Source organism: Mustelus asterias, chromosome 12 (assembly GCF_964213995.1).
Source record: "Mustelus asterias chromosome 12, sMusAst1.hap1.1, whole genome shotgun sequence".
NCBI lineage: Eukaryota > Metazoa > Chordata > Chondrichthyes > Carcharhiniformes > Triakidae > Mustelus > Mustelus asterias.
In genome coordinates this window covers 88,327,052-88,353,722 of record NC_135812.1, presented here as the reverse complement: position 1 = coordinate 88,353,722, position 26,671 = coordinate 88,327,052, and the positions used below count along the sequence as shown (strand labels likewise).

At 43.6% G+C, this 26,671-nt stretch overlaps 1 non-coding gene and 1 pseudogene across 1 annotated transcript; both read right to left on the bottom strand.

The window, feature by feature from the left end:
- Window positions 1-12,479: 12,479 nt before the first annotated feature.
- The window catches only part of LOC144502049 (dynamin-like GTPase OPA1, mitochondrial), a 56,439-nt pseudogene continuing 42,247 nt past the window's right edge, over window positions 12,480-26,671 (bottom strand).
- Window positions 14,516-14,710, bottom strand: LOC144502083 (U2 spliceosomal RNA). Its single transcript, XR_013499248.1, has one exon. It is a non-coding gene; the product is annotated as a U2 spliceosomal RNA (small nuclear RNA).

The window sequence follows — 26,671 nt, the reverse complement described above, 5'->3', positions numbered from 1 at the left end:
GCATGACTCCAGCTGACTGCAGCGCACACTCTTGTTGTGGTTGAGTTTGTCCTGCAATGACATGGATAGGGAGAGTCTCGCGGGAGTCATGAGATTGAAGATGATGATGAGGTGTGGCAGGCATGGGGCTTGAGTGGGAGCTGGAGTGTAAGGAGCATAGCAGCCACTGGGGGAAACATAGTGATTGTGGGAGGGAGGGAAGGCGGAACCTGGTGCCTGGTGTTGACAACCCTCAAGGTGGCTGAGTGAGAGAAAGAGTTGGGGGTGTGAGGTGTGTGCGAGGGGTCCAGTGGGAGACTAGAGGTGGTTCCCTTACCCTGGTTGAGTGAGGAATTTCATTCAACTTCTTCCGACACTGCTGCCCCAACCTCTTCTGGAGTGCTTTTGAGCTGACCAGGGCTGCCACTGCATCCCCAGTGAGGGTGGTGACCCTGCTGGAAGGCTGTCTCCTGGAGTGGGGGCAGAGTGTGTCCCACTTCTGCTCCACTCCATCCAGCATCCTGGTGAGGGGCCCTCTGACTGTTGACTTCTTGGCTGCCATTTCCTGCGGTCGTTGGGGAGCAAGCGCTGGGAGGTTGTTTGAACATAGAACATAGAACAGTACAGCACAGAACAGGCCCTTCGGCCCACGATGTTGTGCCGAACTTTATCTGAATCCAAGATCAAGCTATCCCACTCCCTATCATTCTGGTGTGCTCCATGTGCCTATCCAATAACCGCTTAAATGTTCCACAAGTGTCTGACTCCACTGTCACTGCAGGCAGTCCATTCCACACCCCAACCACTCTCTGAGTAAAGGACCTACCTCGGATATCCTTCCTATATCTCCCACCACGAACCCTATAGTTATGCCCCCTTGTAATAGCTCCATCCACCCGAGGAAATAGTCTTTGAACATTCACTCTATCTATCCCCTTCATCATTTTATAAACCTCTATTAAGTCTCCCCTCAACCTCCTCCGCTCCAGAGAGAACAGCCCTAGCTCCCTCAATCTTTCCTCATAAGACCTACCCTCCAAACCAGGCAGCATCCTGGTAAATCTCCTTTGCACTCTTTCCAGCGCTTCCACATCCTTCTTATAGTGAGGTTTGTACAGAACTCCCCAGTGCTTGCAGCAGTTAAATCATTACATTGTGTGCGACATGCCGCAGGAGCCGTGCAAAACTTGTGGATGTAAAAATTATTACTAATGAGGCATAAGATTTGGTCAGAAATCCCGGCAGCGCCATCAGTGTTTCTCACTCTAGAACCAACTCTCTGCCATTTTTTGGTAAGATTTCTCCTTAGACTCTTTGATCTCCTCCATAAGGATCACCTCCCCTTAATCGCTCCAAAGAAAAGAAAACTCAAAGCCCTGATATTTTTGTATCTGCTGCATGTCGGTGTTTCTGTGACCAATTATAACATGACTGCTACTGATCGTTGAGTCAGTTAACTCAACACAGAGCAGAAATCCAACAAGGTGTACTCCTGAAGTAAGTGTAAGTTCCACCATGCCGTCCATTTGCCCACTTGGAAGCAGCGAGCAACAATGCTAGTGAAATCAAAAGACTCTCAGTTACAGAATATATACTACCGACAGCACAGTTTGAGCAGAAAGCCAAAGTTCTTGTTCGAATAAAGGTTTCAAATGTATGTTGAACTGATTTTATACTAATCTCTTGGCCAGAAGTACAATTTAAATGTAACGTTTTTGTGCACTGTGTTACTGTTGTGTGATAACCCCCATGACTTGCATGGGGGAATCACTGATTGACATCTCTGTAGGATTCATTGAATACAAGCTCCCTGGGGATTGGTAATTAACTCACCAAGTGGAGCTCGTATACTGAGCCCTGTATAAAGCAGGCCCATGAGTGGGTCCATTATTGCTTAGTTCCGGTTGGGACCGGTTTCTGTTCACCACAGGCTTGTGGTTTGTGCTTTACTTTATTTTGTGTAATAAAGTTCTATTCCTTTACATATGGTGAAACTTCTTCAAGGGCATGGAGCTGGATTTTATGGCCACATAACAGGTGGTGTTTTTAATGAGTGGAACACGTACTAACTGCTTCATGCCCACCCCCAACCTGTTGTCTATAATTGGGTGGGAGAGGGGGAGGGGTAGGAAAACCACCCACTAAAGTTGCGCATCCTTAGGCCTATTGAAGTCCTTAATTGCCCAAATTAATTGAGCATTAATTTGCCTCCACTGTCATAAAACATTGGGCAGAGGCAGGTAGGCCAGAATGTGAAGGCCGATTTCTTTGAAAGGGCTTCTTTGGAAAGGAAGGGGGAGACATCAATGGATGGGGAAGAGATGAGGGGTAACCTCTGCACAACGAGGGGCACCCAACCTCCCTCCAGATGTCACTCCCCTTTTTGTCCCTTGCCGCTTGTTCTCGAAAACCTGACCCCACCGTCACCCCTCCATCGGCTCTTTGATCGCTGCCTGCCCTTAAAGGCCAGGACTTCCCATCTCCAGTCACCATTGCACTTGCTCCTGTGCCTCCTTGCAATCCCAGCAGTGCCCACTCCTGAGTTTTGGCACTGCCAAGGTTGCCGGAGCAGTCGGCCAATCTGCACCTCTCCCCCGCCCCCCACCACCGACCTCAGCAGCGACCCCACCCCAATAAAATCCAGCCCACGATCGATAATGCTGGACATGGGCTGCAATGTGGAAGGGGTTAGTGTGAAGCCACATCAAAACAACTTTTAAACAAATGATTGAGCTGCTCCAGATAATTACAAATATTAACAGTGAGCGAGGCTGGCATTTAGATTTCAGATGCATCTTACGGCATCCTGCAGAACTTCCAATTGGTGTGAAGGTAGAGGAGGTTTGAGTAAAATATAAACAATATATCACTCAAACCAGGACTAAGATATATAGATATATTGAACATAGACAAGTGGATGGAGTGCACAGATAATTAGCAGATGAAGTTCAATGGAGAGCAGCATGGTGGTACAGTGGTTAGCACTGCTGCCTCGGGGACCCGGGTTTGATTCCCGGCTTGGGTCACTGTCTGTGTAGAGTTTGCACATTCTCCCCATGGCTGCGTGGGTTTCCTCTGCATGCACTGGTTTCCTCCCACAGTCCAACGATGTGTGGGTTAGGTGGATTGGCCATGCTAAATGGCCCTTTAGTGTCAGGGGGACTACAGTGGGATTGTGGTCGGCGCAGGCTCGATGGGCCGAATGGCTTCCTTCTGCACTGTAGGGATTCTACGATTCTAAGATATCACGAACTTAATTTTTTCTCAGATCTCTGCCAGCAACAATGTAGTTCTTTGAAGTGGAATGAGAGCAGATGATAATGTCAGTCCCACAGTCCCAGAGTGCAGGCAGTTCGAGTACTGAGGAAATTATGAATTTGCAACATGCAACAAGCAAAATATTTAACTTAATGCAAAAGTTTCTTCTTGGAGACTTCCGAGGAGCTCCTTGCGAAACTGATTTTTGTTTGTGCGAGTGGTAATTGCTCAGGCTTCAAAGAAGGAAAAAGATCTGACATCGTTTGTAGCAGGCAGGGAAAAGAAAATCCACGTTTTTTGAAAAGAACCAACCCGTATGTTTTTGCACATCCACCATCTTACCCATTGGAGTTTTAAATAAAGTGAGTTTTATTTCAATAAATGACATTTTTATTCAGCTTTCATTTTCCTTTTTAAATAGGAATAGGATTCTTTCCCAAGCTTGTCATGAATGGTAAACTTTGATATCTACAATTTCACCATGATTCTTTTTGAATCACTTCAACTTCAATCAATAATAGTCCAGATCTGAGAATATAATATAGTATCACTTAAATAAAATCTCTGCTAATTTTATAGAGTTGATTTCGACTGCATGATTGGGAAGGGAAGGCATTATTAAATGCAAGGGTCTGACCTCAGTTCAAACGACTTAAATAGCTTGAGAGCTTTCATCATTTGATTTGTCAGAGCCTTCCAGCTATTCATTATTCTATTTCCACGTTATCTGTGCCTATATATTGTTTTGTTCAGTGAATTGCAACATTTTGAAAGCACGACGATATGTTTGTACAGTAGATCGGAAACGAGTTTTAAAAAAAAAATACATTCTAAATATGATAATTTTGTGGGTGATTAAATTTCATGGCTTTGTAATTTTCGGGAGCAAACGCAAAACATTGTTTTGTTTTTGCCACCAGAGAGGGAGATAAGACAAATGCTTTGTAGCAGTGCTATTAATTTCATACAGGCGCCTTCTGATAACATAAAGAGACAGATGCTTAATTAGTGGACCCAGGCCTTCAGGCAAACTCTGCTCCCACATGGTTTTTCATGAATATGAAGGAACTTTACAATCGACACTTGCCCGGATTCATTAAATTGATTTCTCTTATCCTACTTGTTTAATACCATTTGAAATATTTTCTGCTCTTGCTACCAAGGAGAAGAGATACTATCTCACTTCAGTTAAGAAAATATCAGAGCAAATTACTCCATTCCTTAAATCCATTGGCTTGCAGTTCATCTGTGAGCGTGTACTGTGCATGTGATATAGCAATGTATTAAAGCATCAAACACTCCAATTTTTTTTGCTTCTCTCTTTTTGAAGGTGTTATTCCTAATGTGTTATTCTATCTGAACTTAACAGTGAGGGATTTTTAAAAAACTGAGGCTGGAGGCCACCGTTGGGGTCTCGCATGCAATGGGCAACTTGTTGGAAAGTAGTGAGTGCCCACTGTCTTGGAGAATTTACCTTTGAGTGCTGACAGCTTTTACCTGTGTAGAGTTAGAGGGAGAGAGAAAGAGACAGAGAGAGAGAATTCACTCATGGTCTTGTTCCTTCATCATCTCAGTTTTTTTGCCAGTTCTGCAGAGGAAAAATGTGCTTATATACACAGAGGGGTGGCTTATCACATTCGCATCTCCCTCTAACAGGCCTGTGACATAAATATGGTCATGGCCAGGGTATTCCAATTCTAACTTGGTCAGATTACGGTGGTGAATTCTGCTCTCAGCCAAGATCCTATTATGCAAGTGATTATGTCTTCAGACTTAAAATAATCAATTCAGTATTTCCAGCCAGCAAATTCAAAACATCGTTTTTTTTATATGCAGTAAGGTCTGACAACATTTGTTTCCAAGTTTCTCCATGACATCTCCACTCCCTATTGCTGTAACCTCCTCCAGCCTAAAATCTGAAATCTCTGCAATCCTTCAATTCTGGTCTCCTGTGCTTTCCTTATTTGATTGTTCCACTTTGACAGCCATACTTACAGCTGCCCAGGGCCTAACCACTCAAAATCCCTCTCTAAGCCTTCTGTATCACTATCTATGACCCTCTTTTTAAGCCACTACTTAAAACCTACCATTGGCCAAATTTCTAGTCACTTCTACTAAATATCTCCCTATGGGTTTAAAATTGAAGTTTATTTATTAGTGTCACAAGTGAGCTTACATTAACACTGCAATGAAGTTACTGTGAAAATCCCCTAGTTGCCACACTCTGGCGCCTGTTAGGGTACATTGAAGGAGAATTTAGCATGGCCAATGCACCTAACTAGCATGTCTTTCGGACTGTGGGCGGAAACCGGAGCACCCGGAGGAAACCCACGCAGACATGGGGAGAACTTGCAGGCTCCGTACAGACAGTGACCCAAGCCGGGAATCGAACGCAGGTCCCTGGAGCTGTGAGGCTGTGAGGTCCCTGGTGCTCCAGTCTCCCACCTATCCCACCTATGTTTTTCCTATACACTCTATCTGTGTCCCTCATAATTTTATATGTCTCAATCATGTCCTCCCTCAGTCTTCTCTGTTCCAAGGAGAATAATTCCAGTCTATCCAGTCTCCCTTCATAACTAAAACTCTCCAGCCCAGGCTACATGCTAGTAAATCACCTCTGCAGCAGCCTTCCCAGTAATGTGGATTCCAGAACTGCACACAATACTCTAGCTGTGGTCTAACTAACTGTTTTATATAGTTCCAGCATAACCTCCCTATTATATGCCTCTGCTAATAAAGGCAAGTATACCATATGCCTTCTTAACCACTTTATCCACCTGTCCCATTACCTTAAGCGACCAGTGTATATGCACACCAAAGTACCTCTGATCTTCAGTACTTCCAAGTGTCCTGCCATTCATCGTGTCTTCCCTTGCCTTGTTTGTCCAAGAGCATCACCTCACACATATCTGGATTGAATTCCATTTGTCACTGATCAGCCCATCTGACCAGCCCGTCTATATCATCCTGTAATCTCAGGCTATCCTCGTCACTATTTACCACCCCATCAATTTTCATATCATCGTGTATTGATCAACCCTCCTCCATTCAAGTCTAAACCATTTATATAAACCACAAACAGCAAGGGCCTCAACACTGATCCCTACAGGATTTCTACACCCACATCGTCTCTCTCACTCGAAAACACTGACAAGGGGTAGGCGATCTCACCAAAAAAATTCTAAGTGCCTAACAAGTGTGAAAGCAGGAGAGAATCACCCACTAGACACAGGCTTCCAGTCAGAAAAACATCCCTCGATCATCACCCTCTGCTCCCTGCCACTCAGCCAATTCTAGATCCAATTTGCCAATTTTTTTTGGATCCCATGGGCACTTACTTTCACTTACCATGTGGGACCTTGCCAAAACCTTGCTGAAGTACAAGGAGACTACATCAAATGCATTGCCCTCATCAACACACATGGTCACCTCTTCAAGAAGTTCAATAAAGTTGATCTGACATGACCTCCCCTTAACAAACCATGCTGATTGTTCTTGATTAATCCCTGCTTCTCCAAATGACAATTAATTCTGTCTCTCAGAATTGCTTCCAATAGGTTCCCCAGCACCGAGGTTAGACTGACTGGTCTGTAGTTCCTTGGTTTATTCCTTCCTCCCTTCCCTGGAGATTTATCTGCACTTAAGCCTGCCAGACCACTCAGAATCTCCTCTTTGTCTGTGTTAATCTCTTTAATTGTATCATAGTCCTTCACCCAGATTTCTACACCCACATCGTCTCTCTCACTCACGAACACTGACATGGGGTAGGTAATCTCACCAAAAAAATTCGAAGTGCCGAATAAGTGTGAAAGCGGGAGAGAATCGCGCCCAGATTCTGGGCGAGCTCCCAGATGCAATGGTATGGCACTTAGAGAGAAAAAATCTCAAGTGTGATTCTCATCAGCAGGGGGAGTGGGCAGAGCATTTTCACACCGGGAAGTCGGCGGCTGAGCTCTAAGGGTGCTATTGCGCAAGTACCAATCCCACAGTACGCTGTGTATAAGTGTACACAGTGCATTGGGAGATCTGCCATTCTCCCCCCAGACATTCCCCCCATACATGATTGCCACCCTGGCCAATCCTTACCCCCCTCAATTGCTGCCTTGGCCAATCCCCACCTGCCCCCAGTTGCTGCCTCGGCCAACCGCAGCCCCATCTCCGATCGCTGCCCTGGCTGATCCCCATCCCCCTGATACAGGGTGCTCCCTTCTCTCTCCTCCAATGGAGCTCCACCCCCTGCCTTCCCATTATGGCCCTGTCCCATCACAGTCTCCTTCCCATCATGGACGTGCCCCTTTCAGGCCCTGGCCCCTTCACCTGCGTCCCCTTCAGGCCCTGCTGCCTTCAGGCCCTATCTTCATGCACTACCCCCTTGGCACTCCCAGTGCCCAATGGGCAGTGCCAGGGTGCCCGGTGGCCAGTGTCAGAATGCCCGGTGGGCAGCGTCAGGATACCAGGGTGGCAATGCCCAAGGGGCACTGCCCAGCCCTGCCCAGCCCTGCCCCCGACCACCCGGGGGGGGGCTTCTATGGCCTCTGTTTCCACCTGCAAGGCCATTGCGTCTGGTGGGGACCATACACTATCCTCATCTGTGAGGACCTTGACTGACAAGCAGGTAAGTTCAAGTGAGCCCAGATGATAGCGTCTGGAACTCATCAATTAGATTTAAATGCCCTAATTAATATTGAAACAGCTTCATGCTCTTTATGGGCATGAAGCCAATTCGCTGGCAGAATGGGGCCAGCAAGATCGTGAGAGGCACAAAGCTGGGCCAGAGGCGATGAAACAGCACTGGCAGAAATCCAAAGATTACGGCCTTCTGGGTCCTGTCTTTCAATTTACTTCTTAGATCCCTAAATTCTGCTTGCAGGACCTCATCTCTTTTTCTACATATATCCTTGGCACCAACGTGATTTCAGTCTGTTTGCCCTCCGCCTTCAGAATATCCTGCTGAATGTTCACTGAAAAGCCTGACCCTGGCACCAGGGAGCCTCTTTTGCAGCTGCAGAAATGCCTGTCTGTTCCCCTTACAATCGAATCCCCTATCACTATAGTCCTGCCGTTCTTCCTCCCCCTCTTCCTGTTGTGCAGCAGGCCCAGCCATGGTGCCATGATGCTGGTTGTCACTGCTTTCCCCTGCACAGTCAATTCCCCCAGTAGTATTCAAAATGGAATACCTGTTAGAAAGGGGGATGGGCACAGGGGACTCCTGCACTGCCTGGTGGTCACCCAAGCCTTTCCTATCTGTTCAGACTTCACCACCTCACTGATTGTGCTATCCATGACTTGTTCAGCATCACGGATGCTCCCCAGTGAATCCACTCTCAGCTCCAGCTCTGAAATGCGGTTAGCCAATAGCTACAGGTAGATACACTTCCTGCACTTGTGGTGACCCGGTCACTGAAGCTTGAATGATTTACCACATAGCATAGAAGGAGCATATCACGAGTATGAGCACTCCTGCCATGATTATTCTTAAACCTCTTATTTACTCCCTTTTTTAACAAAAAACTATGCCTACTTTTTCATAGATTCATAGAATCCTACAGTGCAGAAGGAGGCCATTCGGCCCATCACGTTTGCACCAACCACAATCCCACCCAGGCCCTATCCCCATAGCTCCATGCATTTACCGTAGCTAGGCCCCCTGTCACTAATGGGCAGTTTAGCATGGCCAATCCACCTAATCCGCACATCTTTGGACTGTGGGAGGAAACCGGAACACCCGAGGAAACCCACGCAGACACAGGGAGAATGTGCAAACACCACACAATGATACAAGCCGGAAATCGAACCCGGATCCCTGTGAAGCAGCAGTGCTAACCACTGTGCCACCGTGCCACTCCCTTATATTATTAACTTACCTCCCTCATGCTAACTTTATTTCCCTCACCCTACTTTGCTTAATTACATTGCTTTATTATAATTAGGGAGGCGATGGCCTTGTGGTATTATCACCAGACTATTGATCCAGAAACTCAGCTAATGTTCTGTGGACCTGGGTTCGAATCCAGCCACAGTAGATGGTGGAATTTGAATTCAATATAAAATATATGGAATTAAGAGTCTACTGATGACCATGAAACCATTGTCGATTGTCGGAAAAACCTATCTGGTTCACTGATGTCCTTTAGGGAAGGAAATCTTCTGTCCTTACTTGGCCTGGCCTACATGTGACTCCAGAGCCACAGCAATGTGGTTGACTCTCAACTGTCCCCGGAAATGGCCCAGCAATCCACTCAGTTCAAGAGCAGCTAGGGATGGGCAATAAATGCTGGTCAGACAGTGATGCCCATGTCCCACGAATGAATAAAGAAAAAATATAATGACCCTTACTTTCACTTATTTGCATTGCTTCTCAGTTCATCTCTTCTTCCAAATAAAAACCTCCCTCCCAAGATCAAGGGCTGGATCAAGCCCAAGATTGGATGCAATCTTGTCAGCTTGGATCTTGTTTGTCTCTCTTGTGGGGACCATGAATAGGATTCAATTGGGATTTGATTTTTGGAGCAAGCAAGGAATGGATTCAGGTTTGCCCGGTCCACTCTGAGCATGGACTTTGTAACTTTAAGAACGGAGTAAAAAATATGAAGAACTCCCTCACTTAGCAAACTGCCACACTCTTTTCTCATTGCACCTTGTATTGACTGCCTAAAGCACAGGTTGAATGCACTGGGGTTGTATCTCTCACTGTTAAATATACATGATTTTTCCCCAGCTGCCCCATCTTCGGAACACATCATAGAACATAGAACACTACAGCACAGAACAGGCCCCTCGGCCCACGATGTTGTGCCGACCTTCATCTGAAACCAAGATCAAGCTATCCCACTCCCTACCATCCTGGTGTGCTCCATGTGCCTATCCAATAACCACTTAAATGTTCCTAAAGTGTCTGACTCCACTATCACTGCAGGCAGTCCATTCCACACCCCAACCACTCTCTGCGTGAAGAACCTACCTCTGATATCCTTCCTATATCTCCCACCATGAACCCTATAGTTATGCCCCCTTGTAATAGCTCCATCCACCCGAGGAAATAGTCTTTGAACGTTCACTCGATCTATCCCCTTCATCATTTTATAAACCTCTATTAAGTCTCCCCTCAATCTCCTCCGCTCCAGAGAGAACAGCCCCAGCTCCCTCAACCTTTCCTCATAAGACCGACACTCCAAACCAGGCAGCATCCTGGTAAATCTCCTCTGCACTCTTTCCAGCGCTTCCACATCCTTCTTATAGTGAGGTGACCAGAACTGCACGCAATATTCCAAATGCGGTCTCACCAAGGTCCTGTACAGTTGCAGCATAACCCCACGGCTCTTAAACTCCAACCCCCTGTTAATAAAAGCTAACACACTATATGCCTTCTTCACAGCTCTATCCACTTGAGTGGCAACCTTTAGAGATCTGTGGATATGGACCCCAAGATCTCTCTGTTCCTCCACAGTCTTCAGAACCCTACCTTTGACCCTGTAATCCACATTTAAATTAGTCCTACCAAAATGAATCACCTCACATTTATCAGGGTTAAACTCCATTTGCCATTTTTCAGCCCAGCTTTGCATCCTATCTATGTCTCTTTGCAGCCTACAACAGCCCTCCACCTCATCCACTACTCCACCAATCTTGGTGTCATCAGCAAATTTACTGATCCACCCTTCAGCCCCCTCCTCTAAGTCATTAATAAAAATCACAAAGAGCAGAGGACCAAGCACCGATCCCTGCGGCACTCCGCTAGCAACCTGCCTCCAGTCCGAAAATTTTCCATCCACCACCACCCTCTGTCTTCGATCAGATAGCCAGTTACCTATCCAATCGGCCAACTTTCCCTCTATCCCACACCTCCTTACTTTCATCATAAGCCGACCATGGGGGACCTTATCAAACGCCTTACTAAAATCCATGTATATGACATCAACCGCCCTACCTTCATCAACACACCTAGTTACCTCCTCAAAAAATTCTATCAAATTTGTGAGGCACGATTTGCCCTTCACAAATCCGTGCTGACTATCCCGGATTAATCCGCATCTTTCTAAATGGTCGTAAATCCCATCCCTAAGGACCTTTTCCATCAATTTACCAACCACCGAAGTCAGACTAACCGGTCTATAATTACCAGGGTCATTTCTATTCCCTTTCTTAAACAGAGGAACAACATTCGCCACTCTCCAGTCCTCTGGCACCATCCCCGTGGACAGCGAGGACCCAAAGATCAAAGCCAAAGGCTCTGCAATCTCATCCCTCGCCTCCCAAAGAATCCTAGGATACATTTCATCAGGCCTAGGGGACTTATCGACCTTCAGTTTATTCAAAACTGCCAATACATCCTCCCTCTGAACATCATAGGTTCTAATTCTGAAAAGGAAATTCAAATATGTTAACATACATGTTCAACGAGATGCTGAGTGGTTGTAAGCTGCTTTTATACTGGTATACTTGCTGTGAATAAAGACTATTATATTGCAGTACCTCAGGCTATCCATCCTAAAAGTGAGTGAAGTGGACTGCAAGCATTTTCGGCTCCCTTGGAACACAGATAATCCATTAGCTCATACATCACATGTTAGTTAAAATCCAACGTGGTTCCATTTATCTTCTCTGATTAAATTTAGACATTTCCCCTCAGTTTAATTAACCCTTTTCTTGTGTGATATATAGGTCGAGACAACTGAAACATGTGCAGAAATGGATCTGCCTGGTAAAGGGCCCAGACAAACAATTGTAACATCCTGTATGGATACAGTGCTGCCATCTCATTTGGTCATGTAAATCTGAAGCATTATTGGTATCATCTCTGTAAGCAGGGCGGCACGGTAGCACAGTGGTTAGCACTGCTGCCTCACAGCGCCAGGGACCCGGGTTCGATTCCCAGCTTGGGTCACTGTCTGTGCGGAGTTTGCACGTTCTCCTCGTGTCTGCGTGGGTTTCCTCCGGGTGCGCCGGTTTGCTCCCACAGTCTGAAAGACGTGCTGGTTAGGTGCATTGACCCGAACAGGCACTGGAGTGTGGCGACTAGGAGAATTTCACAGTAACTTCAGTGTAGTGTTAATGTAAGCCTTACTTCTGACCAATAAATAAACTTTAATAAATAAACTTTAAACACGCAGTAATAAATGACAAACTGTAAAAATTCTGCAAACGTAAATATGAATTGAAAATATTGGAAAGGCGGATGGTTCAGTATCCAAAAATAAAGCACACAAGTTAATGCTTCATGTATGGAAAATTATTATACCATTTTAGACCATCTTCTCCTTAAGATACTGATCGATCAGCTGTAGTTTCATTATTTCCTGCTCGAAATGTACAATTTTCACTTTGCTTCTGAACGCGTCCAATATTCAGCACAATCAGTGATTTCTGTGAAGTGGCTTTGAAACCAAATTGACACCTTAGAATTCCAGTGTATCCCCCCACTAAAACCAATTTGGATCAATTTAGATTCCATTTCTGGTGCTGAGCTTATCTCTGTTGTTTACCAGTTACAATGAACAATATCACTTTCAGTCCATCAGTTTGTGGTGTCACCACTGAAAACTCACTGGCACTCCACATCTCATCACTCCTACCCAGCATTATCAGTGCCTAAAATTTACAGACCAAGTAATTTCTTGTTCTGTATAGATTGTAACCAGTTAAAAGGGAGAAGTAGCCGCTCCTAATCTAACTGGAAAGTCTATCAGTTCTTGTATCTTGCTCTCAGTACCTTCACTACTCTGGTCTTTAAATAATTTTTAATCTATCTTTGTCAACTGTTCTATTAATGAATGAATGAGCAATGATGGATAGGGAAAAGACCTCTGCTTCATCTAGCGTGTCCCACACAACTGCATGCTTTGTGCATCCCCATAGATGCTCTCCCGACCCCATCTGAAAACCTCTTGGGAAAGGGCAAAAGAACAGATTATTAAAAAAGCAACTGTGTGACAAAAAACTCTGCAACATTCCTGTCCAAACTCCTTAGCTTGTTGAAATTAGCTCTGGAGACCATTCTGGCAATGATTGATGCCTTAGAGTATCCATTGAGTTTCCTTTTTAACCATCTTTTTCTGAATTATTTCGTAGAATCCCTGCAGTGTAGAAGGAGGCCATTCGGCCCATTGAGTCTGCATCGACCACAACCCCACCCAGGCCCTATTCCCGTAATAAAACATACTTACCCTGCTAATCCCCCTGACATTAATGGATAATTTAACATGGCCAATCAACCTAACCGGTACATCTTTGAACTTTTCATTTCATTTCATGTGGATTTTTCAGTTCAGTTATAAGTGTCTTAATCTCTCCACCCCGCCCCCCCCCCACACTTCCACCAACATTCTTAAAGACATTATTTTCTGTTTGCTACTATTTTAAAGAAAATTTCAGATACACACCATTTTCTTTATATTATTAGAGAGGAGGACAAGAGGAGAATGGAACTTGAAGTGGTCTCGAATTAATATTTGGGCGCAAGTTGTCTTTCTGCATTTCATACCTAATTAAAATTTAAGGTCAGTCAGTTTGCTTTGGAGAGGCTTAGATATAAATAACATGACAGAAACATTCCTATTAAAGTCGGGCCAGTAGAATGACCATTAGACCTTTTCAGAGGACCAACACAGACATAATAAGCTGGAGCCTCTCAACACTGGAACCTGAATTTAAATCCAGTCTAAGCACATCTCTCCCTGACAGCTGCTAAAGCTTCTAAGGTAAATGGATTTTCACATTCTCAATTTACTTTCTGGTTGTCAGAGGTGAATAGAATAATACCGCCTGGAAGGACAAGGGCAGAGGGTGCATGGGAACACGATCAACCACAATTTTCCCCCAAAGCCCCACACCATTCTGACTGGGAAACATATTACCGCTCCTTCACTGTCACTCAGTCAAAGTCCTGGAACTCCCTCCCAAACAGCACTGTGGGTGTACCTACACCACGTGGACTGCAGCGGTTCGAGAAGGCAGCTCATCACCACCTTCTCAAGGGCAATTAGGGATGGGCAATAAATGCTGACCTAGCCAGCGATGCTCACATCCTGTGAAAGAACAATAAGAAAAATCTCTGCATTATGATTGTAATTGCACTTAACCAGCTGAGCACATTCGAACCAATAAGGATAATCAGCGGACAATGGCAAAAATTCAAAGAAATTTTTAAAAAATACTTTTCCAATTCAATCAAATCAAATCCAATTCAGAGTCTCAACAAGTTGAGACATTTCAGATCCAGGCTGACAAGACAGGGCGAGCGACCAAACCACCCTGCCCTGGGCCTGATCTACATGAGCCAAGTTGATTGGAGGAGGGGGAGGTTCCTCCTCCAAGACTTGAGCTCATTTGCATCTTAGCCAAAAGGCCGAGATGCCGCTTTAAAAAATTGCTTCATATGAAACATATGAAGCTTCAATGTAACCCAATGACCTCAACCAAGTGCAGCATCCCATCCATACTACACTTGATCTTAGCCAAAAGGCCGAGAAGCGATTCAAAGAAATATAGAAATGAATGATGTAGTGTGGCTTAAGTAGAACTTCACACTTTAGAAACAGTAATATTAATATTCAGCAATACACCCTGCTGGTCACTCTGGCTGAGTGTTCATCTCGATTTGAAAGGGTATTTGATAATCTCTGGAAAATGACTTCCTTCAAAGTGACTAAAGTACATTGTGTTTTCAATCCCTGCTTTATAGCCTAGTCATGGTCAGCAGGATGAAATGACGAATGCGTTTGACTGCTAATTTGGCTTTCAGAACAAATGAAGCTGTCAGTAAAACGGATTGATGGGCAATGGAAATAATGGCCAGTCTGGGTGTTAATGTCAGTGAAATTGTGGGTAGAGTGAGTTGACAGACACTTTTAAAGGCTGCCAGATTGGAATAACTGAATCTGTTAGATGGCCACTAAGCTGGATAGATACACACTTCAGGTGGTTTCCAGTCAGCTAGCTTGTATGAAACCTTCTGTAGATAAGATAAAGGTTAATTCCACAAGAGCAGAAAGAAAAATTGGTGAGTCTTTGTGCAAAGTGGTTCTGGGGGGGGGGGGGGGGGGGGGGGGGGAACAAAGCTCTTAGTTGATGGATAATTTATTCCTTTTATAATCCACTACAAAAGGGTTCATTGATTATTCTTGATAGTTTAGCTAAAATTGCATGATAGAAAGTAACTTGGGGAGATGATGCAAAAATCATGACTCTTTGAAGAAATGAATTAATTTCACTAATTTGTGTCTTTAGCTTTCTTAGCTCCTGTCCCTGGGCATTTCTGGTGATTAGTCATGTTCTATGCTGAGTTGATAAAAAAGATAACTATAGTCCTGGAGATGTACAGTATTGTCCACTTCCTTCTGATTGAACCTGTGGGAATTTGTCCTGTTTACTGTAAATTTGACTGATAAATAACCCAGAGAGGCTTTATTAGTTCACCTTTGCATTGGTATTCAAGCAGAATATTGTAGAATATGGTGTTTCTCATCATTCATTCAGCCTTCGCCCAAATACAAGACCATTTATTGGGAGAGGGATGGGGAATAGTTTCAGTAATTTACAGCTTTAAACACTTGGCTTCATTTTGCAAATGTATCGAGCTCCTATCCAACAGGCAACTCTACAAAGTCTTGCTTTATCCAACAGTTCAGTCCTTATTTTGTCACACTATATGTCATATATATTTTGAAACCAGAATATCATGAAGGTGGCAGAAACGTTATCTCCTTATTAAAAGAAGAATATGCAGGGACGTACCCAACAAATTGAGCAGGATCTGTGGAGAAAGAAACCAGTTAATGCTTCAGGAGGTGATGTCCTTGTGGTATTATCATTAGGCTATTAATCCAGAAACTCAGCTAATGTTCCGGGGACCCGAGTTCGCGTCCCGCCACGGCGGATGGTGGAATTTGAATTCAATGAAAAATATCTGGAATTAAGAACCTACCGATGACCATGAAACCACTATCGGAAAAACCCATCTTGTTCACTAATGTCCTTTAGGGAAAGAAACCTGCCGTCCTTACCTGGTCTCACCTACATGTGACTCTAGAGCCACAGCAATGTGGTTGACTCTCAACTGCCCTCTGAAATGGCCTAGCAAGCCACTCAGTTCTATCAATCGCTCAAGAAGGCAGCTCACTACCACCTTCTTAAGGGCAACTAAGAATGGGCAATATATGTTGGCTAGCTATCGACAACCAAGTTCCATGAATGAATAAAAAAAAGGGATGCATCTCATCTGCACAAGATTGATTATATTGTGGGAACAACAAGTCTCATTCTGACATATGTTGCCATTCCTTCATGTTGCTGGATGTCTATCCTAAAATGTCTGACCTGAAACCATCTTGAGTGTAGCACTGCCTCAAGTGTTGGGACCACTGAAGGAGAAGGCCAAACATTACTATCTCAGGATACAGGGTGGCATGGTGGCACAGTGGTTAGCACTGCTGCCTCACAGTGCCAGGGACCTGTGTTCAATTTCGGCCTCATGTGTCTATGTGGAGTTTGTACAATCTCCCCGTGTCTGCATGAGTTTCCTCCGGGTGCTCCAGTTTCCTCCCACAGTCTAAAGATATATGGGTTAGGTTGATTGGCCGTGGCAAATTGCCCCTTTGTGTCAGGGGGATTAGCAGGGTAAAATACGTGGGGTTACGGGGATAGGGCCTGGGTGGGATTGTTGTTCGTGCAGGCTCGATGGGCTGAATGGCCTCCCTCTGCACTGTAGGGATTCCATGATAACTAGGAGTGTCCAAATTCACCCAGCTCTTGAGAACAATTAAAGAATTGGCACTCTGATGCGCGATTGATTCACACGGGAGGCTAGGACGTACCCGGGAATAAAGGCTTTTATTCACAACAAGAATAGAGCATACTGCTTAACAATACTATCCCAGACTAAGGGCTACTAGGAAGTAGCAGTGACCTTTATACTCCTGTAAGAAGGCAGAGCCAAACGGAGTGTACCACAGAACAATGCTAACAGGTGGAACACCCCAACCCTAACCCCAACAGTAACAAGAGTAACATATGTACAAGTACCCATAGTGGTAACCATCTATGGTTCACCACACTCATAGATTTTGTTTCCTCCACTCTGTTGGGCATCTCAATGTACAAAAGTATAAAAACAATCTTACCTCCATGTGACTTTTAATTACCAATGCTTTGATGCCTGAATATACTAACCAATTATATGATGGAGAACACATTTGCCCTTAGTGCTGCAAAGGGTTTAAAGGTAGAATATTTAAATGGACGAGCCAGTTTCAGAGTGCATTAAATTGTCTTCAATAAACCTTATTAGAATGTCTGTTCTGTGCTGTACTGTTCTATGTTCTATGTCTAGTAGCCTGTACATGTGGCATAAGTGATACAAACTTCCTCAGCTCATGAATGGTCATTGCTCAGGCGATATGATTCAGTAATTTTTACTGCCCGTTTGGCGCAGGTTCCTTGAGAAACTGATTTTGATAAGAAAAAAGGCCTCAATTTCAATTTGGCGGTTAGCATCACTGCAAGTGACAATCATCAATATTGTAATTTTGTGCTGTCAGTTCCCCAGCAGATGTTTCACAGGTTTTAGTTGAGTGAGACACTATCAGATGTGTGTACCTTTTGATGGACATATTAATTTCAGTGCACAAAAGCCAGGAAAGCAGATTTAAGCAAAATGACCACTCACCTGTTAAAAGCGTTAGCTCTCTGTTAAAAAACTGCAATTTCACTGTGCCTGTTGAATGATAATCTGTGAGAGAAAAATGTAAATGACACCCTAATATGAGTTATTTAACAATTTTCAATTCATTGTTCGAGAATTTGTTATAAGGATGCATTAGGAACGCATTCATGAGGAACTTGGTGTTTGTTCATCCTATAGAATAGGGCGGCACAGTGGTTAGCACTGTTGCTTCACGGCGCCAGGGACCTGAGTTCAATTCCAGGCTGTCTGTGTGGAGCTTGCATGTTCTCCGTGTCTACGTGGCTTTCCTCTGGCTGCTCTGATTTCCTCCCACAGTCCAAAGATGTGCTGATTAGGTTGATTGGCCAAGCTAAATTGCTCCTTAGAGTCTCAAGATGCATAGGTTAGGGGGATTAGTGGGGTAAACACATGGGGTTTTGGGAATAGAGCTGGGTGGGATGCTCTTTCAGAGAGTCGGTGCAGATCCGATGGGCCAAATGGCTTCCTTCTGCACTGTAGGGATGCTATGATGGTGCCTCTGTATCTTCTTGCATTCAATGTAGTTGTAAGTCACATATCGAAGAACTATAAATGGGAATGGTAGAAATTTGCTGGCACTGATTCCTTGGAATTGTGTATCTGTTTTATTTGATTCATGTTCCATTCCCACTTGAAGAAATAGTAAGAAAGCAGTTAATTATTCTGAACATTTAGGGGCTAATTTATGGACTTCAGCAATCTCTGAAACGCCACCTGCTACAATTAGAATTATCACTAATTTAGATCCAGTCTGGAAAATGGGTGATAACGGCATTCACCTCAATCAAGTTATCTGTCATTGCCACTCATGCATAAATGTATTTAATCTAATTGTGGAGTGTTCTTAAGTTGTGACATGCGAACACTTCATCAACAATTGTCTCCCTTTTTGCAAGTTGCAGGCTGTGTATTGTGCAGTGCTAAAAGCATTCACAGGAGATGCCGCTAATTGCCAATCAGTTTAAAGCGTTTTCCTACCTAAAAACAGTATTGTCCTGGTGTTCAAATTATTGTACTGGGAAAATACTCATGGTGGTGAGATTGAATAAAGCCTGGAGCTATTGTTACTAAATGAAATCAAAAGAAAAACTTTGGTTTGAAAATGATCATAAAGCTGCTTAATCCCTCCAGGGTATGTGACCTGTAATTACACTTAGTGCAAGGAGATTTTAAAATGCTCCATTATCTTTCATGGAGGGAAACCTGCTGTCCTTACCCAGTCTGATCGATGTAACTCCAGCCCCATGCCAGCATGGCTGATTCTTAGCTGCCATGTAAAGTGGCTGAGCAAGGCACCCAGTTGTGTCAAACTTCAGAACAATTTGTGATAGGCAATATATACCAAGCTTACCTGCAATGCCCACACCCTGAAACTGGGCAAAACAAAACCCCAGAATATTGTTCCCAGCTAAAATTAATGGTTTCCTTTTTTTGCTATGTACTTGTATAAGTATAACTCCAAAAAGTTGCAATTACTCAATACAAAGCCTGTTTTCTGATGATCTCATTACTATAATGTAGTTTTATGGGTTCTTAATCTTATTATTACATTCTGTACATCTAAAAGAATTACACAGGCATTCCTGAATTCTAATACCCTTGTTTGCAGATGTTCTACGTTTTCATAGATCACTGTTACGAACAAAACATTAAATAGAATACTTTGTGAAAGCCCAGCCCATCACGCGAACCAGTCTCCCATCCATTGACTCTGTCTATACTTCTCGCTGCCTCAGAAAAGTAACCAGCATAATCAAGGACCCCACGCACCTCGGACATACTCTCTTCCACCTTCTTCCATTGGGAAAAGTCTGAGGTCACATACCAGCTGACTCAAGAACAGCTTCTTCCCTGCTGCCATCAGACTTTTGAATGGACCTACCTTTCATTGCTTACCTTTCATTTTCCCACATTATATTCCATCTGCCATGTTTTGGCCCACTCAATCTGTCCAAATCCTCCTGTAATCGCTTTACATCTTCCTCACAACACACTTTCCCACCTAGCTTTGTATCAATCACAAACTTGGAAATGTAACATTTGGATTAAACTGATTTGGATTAAACTGATCTTTCTTTACACCCTATCTATTACTGTAACACTACATTTTGCACCCTCTCTTTTCTTTCTCTATGAACGATACAACAAGAAACAATACTTTTCATGATATACTAATACATGTAACAATAATAAATCAAATCAAATCAATAAAATGTGTTAATTAAAACATGGGCAAGATAGGAAACATAGGAACACAGAAGCAGGAGTGAGCCATTCAGCCCATCAAGCCTGCTATGCCATTCAATATGATCATGGCTGATTGAACTTTCAATGCCTTTTACCCAGGCTAACTCTTTACGTTACTGTTAATCAGAACTCTATCATTCTCTACTGTAAGCATACTCAATGACTGAGCTTCCATAGCCCTCTGCGGTAGAGAATTCCAAAAGATTCAAAACCCTCTGTGTAAAGAAATTTCTCCTCATCTAGGTCATAAGTGGCATCTCCCTTATTTTGTAATTGTGTCCATGGGAAACATCTTATCTGCACCAGCCCTCTCTATTTTCTTAAATATTTGTAGGTTTCAATGAGATCACCTCTCATTCTTCAAAACCCCAGAGAATACAGGCCCAGTTTGCCCAATCTCTATTCATAAAACAGTCCCGCCTTCCCTGGCACAAATCTGTTGAACCTTCATTGCATTCCTCAATGACAATAATATATTTTCTGAAATAAGGGGACCAAAACTGTACACAGTACTCCAGGTGCTGTCTAACCAAACTCCCATAAAATTGAAACAAGACCTCACTACTCCTGCACTCAAACCTTCTTGCGATAAAGACTAACATTCCATCAGCCTTCCTAATAGCTTGCTGCACCTGCATGTTAGCCTTCGGTGACTTATGGACAAGGACACCCAGGTCCCTTTGTACATCTACACTTTCTAATTTCTCACCATTTAGGAAAAACACTGCACATCTTTTCCTTCTACCAAAATGAATTACCTCACATTTTCCCACATTATATTCCATCTGCCATGTTCTGGCCCACTCAGTCTGTCCAAATCCTCCTGTAATCGCTTTACATCTTCCTCACAACACACATTCCCACCTAGCTTTGTATCAATCACAAACTTGGAAATGTAACATTTGGTCGCTAAATCCAAATCATTAATATTTCACATTATTTCTATTCAATCTCTCCATCAACAAAGCCATATATGCCTTTTATTTGTAGGTTTGAATGAGATCACCTCTCATTCTTCAAAACTCCAGAGAATTTCTTGGAGGCCAAATAGTTTTGTACCAGTTTGTCCAATCTCTATTCATGAGACAGTTCATAAGACAATGTATTCAAGAGGTGGCTAATGTATTCAAGAGGTGGCTAATGTATTCAAGAGGTGGCTAGATACAGCACTTGTGGGGGACGGGATCCAAGGTTATGGGGAGAAAGCAGGATTAGGCTATTGAGTTGGACGATCAGCCATGATCATAATGAATGGCGGAGCAGGCTCGAGGGGCCGAGTGGCCTCCTCCTGCACCTATCTTCTATGTTTCTGTGTTTTATTTCCATCAACAGGATGACACAATTCCATTCACTGGGAGGCCAAATAGTTTTGTACTAATTCTGGCTGCTTACATTGAGCTGACAATGGCCCTGATTTGATAAACTTCCATTGATTTTACTTTCTCTGAATATAGATTTCTACATTGTAACCATTTGCAGGTGGATTGCAGTTGCCCATTTGTGAAAATTAGCAAAAGCTTTGTCAACCGAAGCCTGCCAGTTTACTTGCCTCGCTCGGCTCTCTATTTTTAGAACAATAATTCAGTGAAATTTCTTCTTTTTTTTTGAATGGGGATATTTTATGGAACCAACAAAAATAGATAGACAAGTTCACAAAAAAAAAATCAATGCACGCAGATTGCTATAATCTATCAGTCCATCACCTCGATGGACACCGTTGGGTAACTGGCTGTGCTGTTTAAAAAAATTCTTTCATGGGGTGTGGATATCACTGGCTGGGCCAGCACTTGTTTCTCCGTTCTAATTGATCTTGGGGCTTGCTAGGCCTCTTCAAGATCATGGCAAAAGAATTCCCTGCTCTTGGTTAAATATTACCACGGGATCGTTTCCGTTCACCAGCAGGGATTTTAGTTTAAGGTCTCATCTGAAAGAGAACACTTCCAATAGCCCTGCCCCGAAGCATCAACCTTGATTATGTGCATTATGTCTGGAGTAGACAGCAGGCGAGACTTCTACCATGACATTAGGGAAATAGGGTTTCACCTTTGCTGCCTTTATAAGTAGGCTACCACCAACTGTTTGTTTAAATAAATAAGGATATTAATCATGTCCTTGACATGTATAAATTATTAGTCACAGCTTGATCACTCAATAATCCTTTGTGCTGCCTTTTCTGGTTAAATTAAGATCTCAGTATCTGAGTAATAGAAATGTTCCAAATGTGTTCCATTAAAGCTGCCTTTTGATATTAGGAAAATACCACTTTGTGGTAACATGAGTTATTAGTGGGACGACTGTAAAATCAATTCCTCCCTTCCAAAATTGTTACTATCTATGTTTATGTGAACAAAGTCTGGAACTTGCACTTTTCCTCCAGTCCATTGGATGACAAAGGATTGCATAGAGAATGAGTTCTGCTCCTTGACAAAGTCCAAGGAATTTAAACAGCTCTTCAGAAAATAACGACACATATTTATAACAGCACTTCTTTTTTAAATGTAGGGAAGCATCCCAAGACTTTCTCAGAAGTATAATTAGACCGTAAAGTGACACCAAATCAAAGGGAATATAAGGAGTGGTGGCTAAAAAACCTGATCAGGAAAAGTGAAGAGAGGACTTTGACCATCTTTCTGAAGGGGATCAGGATTCTCAGATTAAAATGCAAGACTCTTTGTATATAATACTAGAATTTATCCTCAGCATCATTCAGTACCATCTGAAGTTGAGATGGTTGTAAATTTGGATTGTGGATATCCAGTTGTTCTGCTTTCTTGCTGAAAACGTTATGTCCTTTTCCACCTAACAATCATTTTTTTTATACATTCGTGGGACATGGCCCACACTAACTGGCTAGCATTTACTCACTCCCTTATCACACGCTATCCCTCCTGCTCCCTCTTCTCATTCTGTAAGTTTTCCTCACCTTGCTTCTCACACATCCTCTGTTCACTTTCTTGTCTCACATCTCTCTTTTTCTCACTTTTGGTCTCTCTGCGGAATGAATTTTCCCATTCCGCCTGCCACGGGAATCATGGCAGGCGAAGGGTGAACCATGGAAAAAGGTGTGAGAACCTCGGACGGGATTTTTCAGTTTCGGGGTGAGTGCGGCTGGAAAATCCCGCTGTCCTTCTCTGTTTCTCTATTTTCCTCTCAAGGATATAAATAGTTGTGCAGGGGTACAAAGGACAGAAGAGGAGGAGGTGATTATTTATGCACGGTGGCACAGTAGTTAGCACTGCTGCCTCACAGCGCCAGGGACCCAGGTTCAATTCCGGCCTCGGGTGACTGTGTGGAGTTTGCACATTTTCCCCATTTCCGTGTGGATTTCCTCCGGGTGCTCCAGTTTCCTCCCACAGTCCAAAGATGTGCGAGTTAGGTTGATTGGCCATGCTAAATTGCTCCCAGTTTCCCAAGATATGTTGTTTAGGGGGGGTTAGCATGGTAAATACGTGGGGATAGGGGCTGGATGGGATTGATGTTGGTGCAGGCTCGATGGGCCAAATGGCCTCCTTCTCATAGAATCATAGAAATCCTACAGTGCAAAAAGAGACCATTCGGCCCATCGAGTCTGCACTGACCACAATCCCACCCAGGCCCTATATCCCTACATATTTTACCCGCTCACCCCTCTAACCTACGCATCTCAGGACACTAAGGGGCAATTTTAGCATGGCCAATCAACCTAACCCGCACATCTTTGGACTGTGGGAGGAAACCAGAGCACCCGGAGGAAACCCACGCAGACACGAGGAGAATGTGCACAGACAGTGACCCGAGCCGGGAATCGAACCCAGGTCCCTGGTGCTGTGAAGCAGCAGTGCTAACCACTGTGCTACCATGCTGCCCTGACCGCTGCCTCTACACTGTAGGAATTCTATGATTCTATGGATTCTATGCCAAAGAGGATATATTTGTAGAGGAGTTTGATAACTTGACCTCAAATTGGAATTGGGTATAAATGAAGTGGACAAGTTCACTAAGATATGGAGTGCTTGAACTCGATATATTTGAGGGAAAGTTAGATAAATACACAAGGAAGATAGGGGTAGCAGAAAATGTCAATAAGGTGAGGTGAATTAAGGTGGGAGGAGGCACATGTGGAGCACCAGCATAAATTTGTTGAGCCGAAAAGCCTGTTTCTGTAAAGTTCTGTGTAATTCTACGTAGTGTGCATCAATATAGCTGGCCAGATTCCTGAGAGTGTATCACCTCCTCCCACATTGACCTGTAGGCCATATACTGAACATTCAGTCAGAATAGCATCTCCTACTAGGTGCATGACCTGAGAAGGGTCTTAAACAGGGCAAGCTGCCTCGTACTCATCTCTTCCAGCAGAATGCCCATTCTGCAGCATTGGAGGAATTGCTTCTCTGCCCCTTGCCTGGGGACTCTTCTACATCCTGCAACATTGTCAGTCCTTTCAATCTCGCTTGTGAATTCTGCCCCATATTGCAGCCTACATGGGTTGAAAATAAGTTGACCATGTTTGAGCATTGAAGAACAGTTGTATCCCTTTTATTTTAAGAATGATGTTCTGGAGATTGTGCAGTTCTCTCTTTATTGGACATCTTGCATAAGACTCAAGTTGCACAAGTGTATGTACATTAGTAGAATGAACTGACCTCATTACTCCATACTATTGTGGATGCAAATAACAGATTTTAACACGATGTATTAGATATAAAGTTCAGTGCAATGACTTCAATGACGTCCAGGAGGTTTGCCTCTTGGAGTATGAGCTCCCTGATTGGGATCATAATTGCCGGCTCAAACAGGGAGCATCACCTGTACATAAATATGGGAGTGTCAGGGTCCGTTGACACTCTGGAATCTGACTTTGTACCTGAAGCACTCTAGGAGTTGAATAGAGTTTGTAAATAAAGAGAAATCTGGTGAAGGGACACTGGCCTCTGAGGAGTTATGTCATCCAGTTTGGCCAAGTTTTCAACATCATTTGGGAGTGCATAGCACATGGTTAGTCACATAGGAATGCTGCAAGTAGGGAGCTGAAACTGGCAATAGGCTTTAGCAGATGACAATAGGAAGCCTATTGCCTGTTTCAGGGTGAACCTTCCACATCTGTGCAGAAGGTTTTGCCAAAATGGTGGGCAGTGCTTTTTTGGCACAAGAACGTTTGTGTGCATGATACCTGTCATGTTGAATGATTAGATGGCCTGTTTTACATTTGTAAATGGGTGTGTCTCCAACAAATTTCCACATCAGCATTGAGTTCCCCTCTGACCTCAAGGTTATTTCACGATTGACTCTTGAAAATTTGGGGTTGCTTTTGTTCAAACAGAGGAATTGGCAAGATGATTTGATTGAGCTAACTTAAGAAAGAATGGGACAGAATAGATACAAACAGGCTGCATTCCAGAGGTCTAGAATAAGAGAATATTGATCTAGGATGAATTGTAAGAGATTTAGGAAAGAGAGGAGAAACTGTTCCACACGGAGAATTATGAGGCTGTGCAATACATGACACCAGAGCTACTGATTGAACGGAAACCATGGCAACATTGAACAATGCGTTCAATATATGTTTGAAGGAAAGGAAAATAAAAAGAAATGGGACAGGACCAGGCAAGCGGGATGAGGATGACTGCTCGTGTGGAAGATATGCATGAGCATGGACTGGCTGGTGGAATGGCTTTTCTGTGTTGTAATTCTGTGTAATTAGATGTTGGATCTGAGTTAAGATTTCCATGCAATAAAGAGGAAATACAATTCTCTCTGAAGTCCGTTATTTGTGGCTGACTAGCAACAAATATTACAGATGTGATCAAAATCTGGCGCGTATTTACCACTAAATTCTCTACGGTTTGGGACACAGGAGGCCGTAAAATCATGCTCTTGTCTTTTGTTTTATGCCCCAGACAATTAAGCAGAGTCGTTTCTACTTACGGGGGGAGGACGGGGCAGTTGCGGTTGTTGGAGGAGAATCAACAGTATGAGCTTTTTAAGAAATCTTGGAAGGAATTTATTTGATGAATCGAGGGGACATTAGAACAGAGAAATGGTTTGAATTCTAAAATGGGTAAACAGGTAGCCAAACCAAAGTGAGGAAGAACACTCCTCATAGCCCTTAGAATAGGGTAAATAATTCCGTGACCCACCTCAGTGAGTGCTGTCTCCAGTGAAGCATTATCAAAGGAAACATCTTCCTAATTCTAAAGGGAAAATGTGATTGGTAGAAGGAAGATGGAACTATATGCCTTCAACTAGGGATGGGTAATAAATTCTGGCCAGCTAGCGATGCCCATGTCGCATGAATGAATTAAAAAAACCTGTTGTGGAGATGTCGGGCGTTGGACTCGGGTGGGCAGAGTAAGAAGTCTCACAACACCAGGTTAAAGTCCAACAGGTTTATTTGGAATCATGAGCTTTCGGAGCGCCGCTCCTTCATTAGGTGATGATCATCACCTGATGAAGGAGCGGCGCTCCAAAAGCTCGTGATTCCAAATAATCCTGTTGGACTTTAACCTGGTG